This window comes from Pinus tabuliformis, chromosome 7 (assembly GCF_031772625.1).
Source record: "Pinus tabuliformis cultivar Carrire ecotype Pingquan chromosome 7, CPIR1, whole genome shotgun sequence".
NCBI classification, from domain to species: Eukaryota; Viridiplantae; Streptophyta; class Pinopsida; order Pinales; family Pinaceae; genus Pinus; species Pinus tabuliformis.
In genome coordinates this window covers 1,571,124,354-1,571,136,103 of record NC_142293.1, presented here as the reverse complement: position 1 = coordinate 1,571,136,103, position 11,750 = coordinate 1,571,124,354, and positions in this window count along the sequence as shown.

The following is an 11,750-nucleotide window of genomic DNA, read 5'->3' as shown; positions in this document are numbered from 1 at the left end:
GGCTATTAAAATTTTACAGTTAAGGCTAGATCCTTTAAAAGATTTTACCCAAGGTAACCCTTAACTGTATTTCATTTATCATATGTCAATCGCCGCAATTCTGTTCATTTTCATATTTGCTTTTAGTAGCACCATCCCTATATTATGGTTTGCAATTGTCTGTGCAGAGTACCTCCGAGCTCATAAATTTAGAGAAAATGGGGAAGAAATCAAAGAAGTCCACAATAGCTCCTACAGCTAAAGAACCAAGACAGAGTAAGAAAGGATTAATATCAGATACAACATGTCTCGGTCTAGGAAATACCAGCTGGGAAAAAATTTATAATCTGATAGAAGCAGAGGAGCCTGAAGAATTAGAAGAGGAAGCCATGCCGATTCAACTAACAAGTTAGAGGGAACTCTAAAAGCATTGGCTTGTTCTTATCTTCACAGGATAACAGCACGGGCCAAGATTCTGCCATACACTAATGTACTAAGATGGGTCGTTCGAAAAATTCCGACTATGGATAGAACATTTTGCACAGTTGATGGGAGGATATTTGGCTCATTCAAGACTAAAGATCTCAGGCAAATGTATCATCTGCTACCACCTGAGAAGCGATACAACAAGGCATTCCTAGAAGCATTTGCAAAGGAAAACAACTTGGAGTCGGACCTGATCAAGTAATGGAGGAATTTCCTGGAGAAACACAAGCACGAGTCATCAGGTAAGTACTTTGTTGACTCATTGGCTTCCCCTTATTGCTATGATGGAGCTATGATGTGTAAACAGTGGGGACTACATGATTTTGCCAAATTCACTATAGAGATGGTCCCCTTAATGGAAGCTGCAATCAATGGTTATGTTATGGATTGGGCAAATATTTTGTCTGATAGACTAGCCACTGAAATATTAGAATATAGAAGGAATGCATCTACAACTTCTCGGATCATTCCTCATTTCTATTATAGTGCATATATTCTGGATATTATTTGTTGTAACTCTAAATACCCGGTACTCAGATGGAAATGGACTCCTCAAGATCCAAATCCGATTCATATTTACCACAGGCAATTATGGAAGGCACACTATAAAAATCACATGTATAGAATTTGCAATGGTTTCATTTTACCTATATATTATTCTATTTTCAATAAGCTGACCCCCAAGATATCCCAGGACGCGACAGTTGACCTAACAGCAGTAGGTAGTTGGTTCGGTGAGGAGAAATTCACCTATGTGAGGCTTTTTGGTAGTCTCACTAAACCCCATGTTCTCCCCCTATATGTTCCTAATAAATTGTTAGCACGGGAATTAGCTTATCAGATAACAGTCGAAGGGACATCAAGAACCCTTAGGGACTCCAAGAAACAGATGTGGCCTATATTCCCCCTATGATGTGGCATTTTCACCTTACATGACTACAAGCATGTAGAGAAAGAGGTAGAAAAGATTCAAATGTTGAATCTAGAAAACAATTCCAAACAGGCAATATGATCCAAGAAAGGTTGCTCATAATGTCACCTTTCAAGCTAAACTTGCCAAATTCGATCATGAAGCGGATGACTTCGATGATTTATTTGCTTCAGCTGAATCATTATTCTAGGTTAAAGGATTGGCCAGAATCAGGTATGAAGAAGAACGGCTAGAAACATTCAATAGGCTCAAAGACCAGAGGTTGCAAACTCTGCCTTTGGACCTATTACCTACAACCCTGACGGTTCAGCCACCAGGTCAAAGTGAACAGAAAGCTGTCGACAAGACTCCTGCAGTGGAAATAGTTCCTGAAAAAGAAAAATTGCCAGAGAAGGAGCAGGAACAAGGAAAGAGTAGTGAACTCATGGATTCAAGTATTTATATTGATCCTAAATTGCTCAAAGAATGGTATCAATTTGATTCTATTATCAGTAATACTAAGTGCCTACAAGGATTTAGCACATGTGAGGTGACAACAGGTCAGAAGACAGCGACTAATACAGTTCCGACTGAAGGAACTAGCGGCCCACCCATGACTCAAAAGGATGTAGAAATAATTTCTGAGAATCCATCCGATGAAATTGTTCTACATATAGAAGAAATACCAGCTTTGGATGTCTTCTACAGCCCTAAGCATAGGGCCGTAATCAAGAGACAAAGGAAAAAAAGAAAACTTGATCAATCTTCTCTTTTGCCTTCACAAATGGAGATAACAAGTGTGGTATGAAGAGAAGAAGTCAATCTTTCTGAACATCTTACTAAACTTTCTTAATATGTTGGAGCATACACAACAGCTACTATGGACAAAACATTGGAAGTCAGTAATTTACTCAAGGAAAAGGATCAAACATTCACTTTGATTCCAGAAACACAGGTACAAGAGAAGCAGTAGAAGATAGAGCAATTGGAACAACAGTTAGCGGCCCAGAGGCAGTCAAATGACCAATTAAACGAACAATTGCTCAAGGAAAAACAGAGGATTGATCAACATGCAATTCAGAAGCAACAGGAACTATCTCAAGCATTGAGCAAGCTGTGATTATTAAATGAACAGCTGAGCAAATCAAAAGAAGAATAGATTGCTCAACTATCATTGCAAATAGAGAGATTTAAAGAATATCCCCAAGTGAGAGAATTCAGATCGGAAGCTCTACAAATTACCAAAGCATTGTCTAATCATTTGAGCTTATTATGTCATAATATCTCTCTTTCTCTTCACCTATGTGAAATTTTGTCATCTATGATTGATAAGTCAGTTGATCCGAGATAGAAATTGGAGCTAGCAAATAAAATATTAACAGAACTTCTCTCTTGGCAAGAAACCAAAGAAGGAAAAGCTGCAAATCTACCCCAAATTCTAGAATCGCATAAAGAAATCCTATTCCTTGAATGGAAATCTCAATTGATGAAGGCAAAAAGGGCGACATCAAGATGTAGATTGATGACAAACAATCTGGTGGAATTGATTAATGATACTCTTTATTTATCCAATTTAATTACAGAATGTACTCCAGGGAAACTTCCATCGGTAAAAGCATTAGAAAAAACATGGAAACAAGAGCTTGAGAAGAGGGAAAGATTGATCGCAGGAATTCAAACTTTAACATGGGAAACCTTTTGGTTCTTCCTTGTTAAACCATATAGTCAACGAATAGTGATGAAATGCCTCACCGATGCAATCGATTATATGATTCCTGAAATTACTGATGCCACATACACAGCCAAGTTACATTCGCGCATGAGTCATCCTCTAGAACTGCAACTAATGCTCGCCATTTGCCAGCTCAAGTCACGAGATAGTCAGCTAAAATAGTGAACCATTCTGATCGACTACATCATGCCTATTTTAAGAAGATTGTCACAATTATTGTAATTTGGTTATACCAGCACATAGCATTTTTATTTCATAGTTTGTTAGTTTAGATAGTATTTATAGACCCTTTCATGTTTTTAGAAAGGGTTCTCAAATTTTGTATTAAAACTTGGATCAGAAGTTGCACTATTGTGCTGCTGATATATCTTTTTTTATAAAAATTGGACCTGAATCCTGAGTTTTAATGAAGAATAATTTTATGTGATATGCACTATTGCTTCTTATAAAGGTATTTCCAAGTTGAAAAACAGGATCTGAATGTGATTCATATCGGAGGAGATTCAAATAGATATGGTACTACTATCTATGTTTTCGCTTCATGCTTTTATTTGAACCTGCATTTATTCATTTTGCTATTATTGATGTATGTATATGCTCTCATAACAATTCTTTTACTTATCATTATTGAATGTTTAAGAATTGTTATTTTTAATACATATGTGTGTCGATATATAAAGATCAGTGCAATAATGTTTTAATTATTACTTTGTTCAACTACTTGAACAAAGTAATTATCATATGAATGAATATTTTTGTTTATAATTAGAATCATCTATATGCCTACTTGTCAATAAGAATCATCAAAAATGCACTAAGAGAAAGACTTCCCGGGATAGATTAGTTATTTATACTATTGCATTTTAGAATAAATCATTCATAATTTCCATTAGATATTAGAAAATTGATCACTTATCCATCCCATTTATAAATCATTGGGAAACTGGTCCAATCATATCCAGTCGGAACCACCACACTAAACGGAAAAGGAGATGCCTTTAAGGTTCAGACCGGGTGGTTTTCTCCGATGTTGATGGAGCGATTTTCGAGGCATCAACATTTTTGGCACTAGAAGGAGGGCATGAACTGTGAATGGCAAGCAAACCTAAATATACAATCCATTCTGAGAGTAAATCTCCCTCCACCTCACCTCCAACTTCTCCCTCGCATGCTGTAACTCCAGTTTTCAAGCGAGAAGTAGAGGAGACAACTACCACTTCTCAACCCCAAAATATCTCAAATAAATTAACTCCAGAATCTCCCGAATTATAGTCTCTCATCCACAGGCTTCAAATATTCTCAATATCAGCACAGAAATCTGAATTATCGCAAGGCAATGTGACTTGAAAATTCGTTCCTTCTCACCCCCTCACCAGACTTCAGAGTGAAATGCTTGGTATTGAACCTACTGAGTTACCTTTGCCTAAAAGGAAACGTGCAAGGAAGAAAATTGAAGGGTGTGATAGTGAAGCTTTCTCATCATCATCATCCATTTCATATTCTCTAGTGCGAAGTCAACCATCCACTCCTCCACTCCAGATTGTTGTTCAACAGGGAACTAGAACTTCAACCTCTGTTTCTCAACCTCCTCAAACTTCAATATCTGCTCCTTCCCAACCATCTAGACCTTCGTCGGCACTATCATCCATAAGTAGCTCGACAATGGCACAGAACCCATGAAATAATCCTAGTGCAGTCACAATGCCTGCACCTTTGCACCCATTGCCATCTCATCCTGAAAAATGGTTGCTGAAATTTAATCCAAATGTAGGTATACACGCAGATGAACACCAAAACAACTTTATGTTGTTAGTCAACTTAAAATGAGTTACTGAGGAATATGTGGTTGTTATACTTTTCTCTTATACCTTACAAGGATCAACTGGGTCTTGGTACTTTTCCTTACTATCAGGATCCCTTACTAGTTGGAATATTTTCCAAGAACAGTTCTTAACTAAATATGGTGATGACAGATTTGTAGCAATGGTAATTAATCATCTTCAAATCTTAGAACAGAGTCTAAAGAGCCAATTAAAGAGTTTAATTCATAATTTAATAAACTCTTAAATAAGATTCTGACTGCCTTTAAATCTAGTGAACAAGTTAGAAGTGAATGGTATATAATAGCTTTACCTTCAAACATAACTATCTTTGTAGATAGAGCTGCAAAACCTACTCTAGCAGAAAATATGAAAGAGGCACTTGCTATAGAAAAATGTATCATCGCCTTAGAAAATAAATCTGCTCTTGAAGACAAAAAATCAAAAAATGTCTCCTTCAAAGATGATTCAAAGAAGAAAATGGCTAAAGATCCATATGATATGGAAGGTCTCCAAAAAGTTCTAAAGACTATGTCAAATGAAATGATAGAAATCAAGAAACAAGTAGCTAAGACTTCAACTAAAAAGCCATTTAGAAACTTTAAGAAACCAGAATAAAAACCCCCTAATGCTATATCCAATGTAGACTCAAACCCCGAAGATGATGAAGAAGAAGATACAATCTTATCATCTGAAGAAACTGAAGAAGAGGTAACTATAGAATGTCATGGGATGTGGGACTTCATTTTGCCCAATTCTGATACTGAAAATGAACAAGAAGCTTTCCCAGTAAGTACCAGGAGTAAAGGCACTCCAGAACCTGTTCAAGTAACTCAGAAGAAAAAGAACATGGGTACTACTACTAAAGAAAAAGTTCCCACAAAGAAGTCTACAACAACACCTATCCAAAATCAGCCATCACCTTCCAATCCACTTTCAACATCTAAAATATTAGTAGTTATAGACTCTATGGATTACAACATTATTGAAGATATAAAGAAAACAAAGGTGAATATCACTATGTTTGAGCTTAGTAAAATTAAATATCAACAAAAAATTGTTGCTCAAGGAATTAGATGCAGTACCTTCTTCTTCACTTCCAAATGCTGTATTATCCAAATTTGCTAATGAGACAGGTAAACCACCACCTGGTAGAGTAGAAGCTACTGATGTTGTTCTGATCGGAGATAGACCAAATTCCCATACTCCTCCTTTTCTCTTGACCTAAGAGATTTATAATAGAAATATGCACAATTGTTTAATAGACTCAGGGGCTTCCTCGAATATAATGCCAGCCTCGGTTTGTTCTAAACTAAATATCGAACCCCAAAAGTCTGCAATCCATATTGTCCAGTTAGATAGAGCTAAGGTACAAGTGTTAGGAGAAATCAACTCAGCTACCATTAGGTTATCAGCCGATGCAAGAGTGGTTCAGAGAATTGACATTCTAATCACTGATATCCTGAGTTCTGTGGTTTGATTTTGAGTAAAGACTGGTCTGAGAAACTTCATGGTTACATTTCCACCGATTGGTCTCATATGTGGCTGCCCTATAAAGAAAAGCCAAATCAAATAAAGATTGATCGAGAGAAGCATATGAGTCATACTGTAACAGAGTTTGACCAAGAAAACCAACTTATAACATTCAACAACAACATTTTGGGTAACTACTCATATGAATCATTCTTTGGTAATTTTACTTCTCAATCATCACCTTTCTCAGTTAATAATTTCATATCTCAAATCGAAATTTTTTCTCAAATAGATACGTCAAAGTGTGTTAAAATTGCTGAGGAAATTGTAAATAAAACTGTAGATAAACTTTTATTTTGGTCATTATATTTTGATGGGTCTAAATCTAATGAAGGTGCGGGAGCAGGATATATTTTAGTTAGTCCTGAGGGAGAAAAGACCATGCTGTCATGTAGATTAGAATTTGAGTGCACAAACAATATTGCTGAATATGAAGCGCTGATTCAAGGACTTTATAAAGCAATCAGTCTTAAGGTACAATAATTGAAAGTGTTTGGTGACTCTGAAATTGTTATAAGACAAGTCAAAAATACCATATATTTTCTTTCTAGTCATCTTAAACCTTATCAATCCTTGGTACAAGATCTGGTATCTCACTTTCTAGCATTTAATATTTCTCTAATTCCTACATCTCATAATGCAACAACAGATTTACTAGCTAATGTTGCTTCTAAGCTCCTTCCATCTGAAGATTACAACCCTAATAGATTTTGAGTAGAGTTAATTTTCAGACCATCGATTCCTGATAATGTCACTAACTGGCAAGTATTCAATTATGATGATGACATTTTAAATTTATTAACTTCTAATAAGTCCTATGATGATCAAATTATTGATGAAAGTGAGCATGATCTTCAAATTAAGGAAAAACTTGAAGAAAACTCAATACCTAAACCAGTGGTCAAACTGGAAGATCTTTATGACATCAAAGATAGGTTTAAACAGGTTACTAATTCAAAGCTCCAAAGTTTTACTTTGAGATTTGAATTAATAAACCTTGGTACATAGGACAATCCACAAAACATCAATTTGGGATTAGGACTTACTTCAGAAACAAGAATTGCATTTAAAAGACTATTGCATAGATATAAAAATGTCTTCGTTTTGAAATATGATGATTTGAAAATGTATGATACATCTATCATATAGCATACAATTTCGATGATATCTGAAGAAAAACCAGTACAACAGAAATTAAGAAAAATTCATCCTGACCTCGAGAGTCAAATAAAAGCTGAGTTGAACAAACTCTTGAAAGCTAAAATAATTTTTCCTGTTAGACATTCAAATTGGGTGTCCAACATGGTGCCTGTAAGGAAGAAAAATGGTGACATTAGAATTTGTATTGATTTCAGAAATCTTAATAAAGTGAGTCAAAAGGATAACTTCCCTCTACCAACAACGGAGCAAACTCTCCATTCAGTTGCTGGTTCTGAATTAATGTCCTTCTTAGATGGTTTTTCAGGGTATAACCAAATTTTGGTGCACCTCGATGACAGACTTAAGACTACTTTCAGAACCAAGTGGGGAACTTATGCCTATCAAAAAATGCCTTTTAGATTAATCAATACTGGAGCTACATTACAAAGAGTGATGGACATAGCATTCAAAGGTCTAATCAATAAATCAGTAGTTGTCTATTTAGATGACATTACTGTTTTCTCTAAGAAAAGATCAAATAATTTACATGATTTAAAACAAATCTTTGAGCACTGTAAAAAGGTATGGCATTTCACTCAATCCTAAGAAATCTTTTTTTTCTCTTATCCAAGGTAAACTCTTGGGATTCATTGTTTCAAAAGATGGTATTTATATTGATCCAGATAGAATCAAAGAGATTTCTGATATTCCATTTCCACAATAAAAAAACAATGCAATCATTTTTAGGTCAAATTAACTTTGTAAAAAGATTTGTTCTATATTTTTCATAGATTGTTTTACCATTACAAACCATGATCAAGAAAAACATAGTATTTAAATGGGGACATATAGAAAGAGAGGCTTTTGATTCAATCAAGCAAGCAATCATAAATTCTCCACCATTAAACACCCCTGATATTTCAAATCATTTCATTTTATATACTATTGCATCTGATTCATCTTACGCAGCAGTACTGACACAAATGAATGATCAAAACTTAGAAGCACCAATTTCATTTTATAGCTCAAATCTTCAAGATGTCGAGCTTAATTACTTCGAAGTTGAAAAGCAAGCCTTTGTTGTATACAAAGCCATTAAACACTTTCGACCCTTTCTCTCAAAGGCTCACACAAAAGTTATAGTCCATTTTTCAGCAGTAAGGCGGTTACTAGTTCAAAGGGAATTAGAAGAAAAAAGGGCAAATTGGGTCACGACATTACAACAGTATGATTTGGGCATTAACCAACAAAGATTGTCAAAAGGCCAAGGTTCTTGCAGGTTGTTAGCAGGAGCTTCTAATATTCAGGGACATGAAGGTACAAACAATATTGAAGAGATCAATGAGATAAGTACCATTAATCCTGAATCCCAATATGCAGATTTGATATTCTCTTTGAAAAATGGATATGCTCCTAATGATCCTTCCTATAAAAATAAACATGCCATAAGACTAAAAGCAAAAATATTCATGATTATTGATGATGTGCTGTTTAGATGGAATTATGATTCAATTTTGTTAAGATGCTTAAAAAAACCTGAAGTGTAAAAGGTCTTGCAGGAACTACATGATGGTCCGACAAGAGGATTTTGGAGCTGATACAACAGCTCACAAAATTATTCATGTTGGGTATTATTGGCCCACCTTATTTAAAGACACTCATGAATATGTAAGTGTTAGAAAATTATATATTACGGAGCAATGGAACACATAAAATATTGCAGAAATATAAACACAGAAAACGCACAAAACAAGAGAGACACAGATATACGTGGTTCACCCAGTTTGGGCTACGTCCACCCCGAACAGCCAGTCCTTCCTTTCTATTATCCAGCAAAATGAAGAGACACAACCTACAGCAAATCCGCTGTAAAATCCTCTGTTTTCTCTCACAGTCTCACCTCTCTGTTTCTCGCTCACAGAATACACATCTATCTCACAGCCTCAAACACAATACCCTCATACAAAGAGAGGGGTTTCCTTCTAGGGCAAAAAACCCTAAACTAAACATAATTTCTACCGTCAGATCATCCGCCTAATGAACGGCCCAGATTGACTAGAAATTACTATACTTTTACAAGGCAATTTTACAGCTGTTTTTAGCTTCGGGGGCGCTGCCCCCGAAACCCCCCGCTAGGGGGGGGCTCCCAAAGGTCGCAGCCGCCCCCCCTGGACCCCCCCTGCAGCGAATATTTTACGGGCAGCGTTGCCGCCCCCATTTCGAACTGGGGTCCTATGTGGCGATACCTTTGAATATAGAAGATAATCAGGCTCCACACCCAACAATCTCCCACTTGGAGACTGATTGTAGCAACTCCACCGCTGCTCCATTTGCTGGACAATGACTCCTCTTTGGACCTGGCTGTTTCTCATCTTCATCGTCATCCTTGAAGACCAACTGAAACTGAGCATATTCTCAGTTTCTCCCTGGTTACAACTTTTGTTAGCATATCTGCAGGATTCTGGCTAGTGTGTATCTTTTCTAGCTTCAACTCTCCATCTTCCAACACTGATCATATGAAATGGTACTTGAGCTGTATGTGTTTAGTCCTGGAATGAAATGGTGAGTTCTTTGCAAGATGAATGGCACTTTGGCTATCACTGTATAACGTGCCCATATCATGCTCCTTACCCAATTCACCCATAAACCTTTGTAACCAAATCATTTCTTTACTAGCCTCTGTAGCAGCAACATACTCTGCTTCTGTTGTTGAAAGTGCAACAACACTTTGGATTTTTGAAACCCAACTGACAGTTGTTCCTCCAACAGTAAATACATATCCTGTAGTGCTCCTCCTGTTATCTCTGTCACCTGCCATATCTGCATCAACATATCCTTGTAAGGAGATGTTTGAACCACCAAAGCATAATGCTTGATTTGTGGTACCTTTCAAATATCTGAGAATCCATTTCACTGCCATCCAATGTTCCTTTCCTGGATTGTTCATGCACCTGCTTACAACTCCCACTGCATGTGCAATATCAGGCCTTGTGCAGACCATTGCATACATTAAGCTTCCAACTGCTGATGCATATGGAACTTTAGACATATAATTCATGTCTTCTTGGGTCTTTGGGCACATTTCCTTGCTAAGTTTGAAATGGCTAGCAAAAGGTGTACTAACTGGTTTTGCATTGTGCATGTTAAATCTTTTCAACACCTTTTGTATGTACTCATTCTGAGACAATGTTAATTTACGATTTTTCCTGTCTCTAGTTATTCTCATACCAAGGATTTGTTTCGCAGCTCCCAAATCCTTCATTGCAAATGAATTTGCCAATTTTCTTTTGAGCACATTTATTTCCTGCATGTTAGATCCTGCAACAAGCATGTCATCTACATACAGTAACAATATAATATAGCTGCCATCATTTTGCTTTTTCAAATAAACACAATGATCAGAGTGACATCTAGTATAACCTTGTTCAGACATAAACTTGTCAAATTTTAGATACCACTGCCTTGGAGCCTGTTTTAAGCCATACAAGCTCTTCTTCAACCTGCACACTAGTTTCTCCTTCCCTTTCACCTCATATCCTTGTGGCTGCTGCATATATATCTCTTCCTCCAAATCCCCATGGAGAAAGGTTGTCTTTACATCTAACTGCTCAAGATGAAAATCTTCAGTTGCTACAAGACTTAAAATAGTTCTGATTGAAGTCATTTTAACAACAGGAGAAAATATTTCATCAAAATCAATACCTTTCTTCTGTGCAAACCCCTTCACCACAAGTCTAGCTTTATACCTCTGTTTTCCTCCATCTTCTTCCTTCAGCCTGTAAACCCATTTATTCTTCAATGTAGTTTTTCCTACAGGCAACCTGACTAAATCCCAAGTCTGGTTATGCATTAAGGAGTCCATCTCTTCTTCCATGGCTACCTCCCACTTCTTCCTGCTTTCAACCTGCATTGCTTCTTCATAACATTCGGGTTCACCGGAATCAGTCAACAATAAATAATATAATGAAGGAGAGTATCGTTCAGGGGGTCTACCTATCATGGTAGATCTTATAACACCACTTTCAGGTGTTTGGGGTGCCTATTGTTGTTGTGGTGGTCGCTGTTGTTGTGGTTGTTGATTATTATTATTTTCAGGCACCTTTACTTTTTCAGTGATTTCATCAAGAACTACGTATTCCTTGTTTTCCTT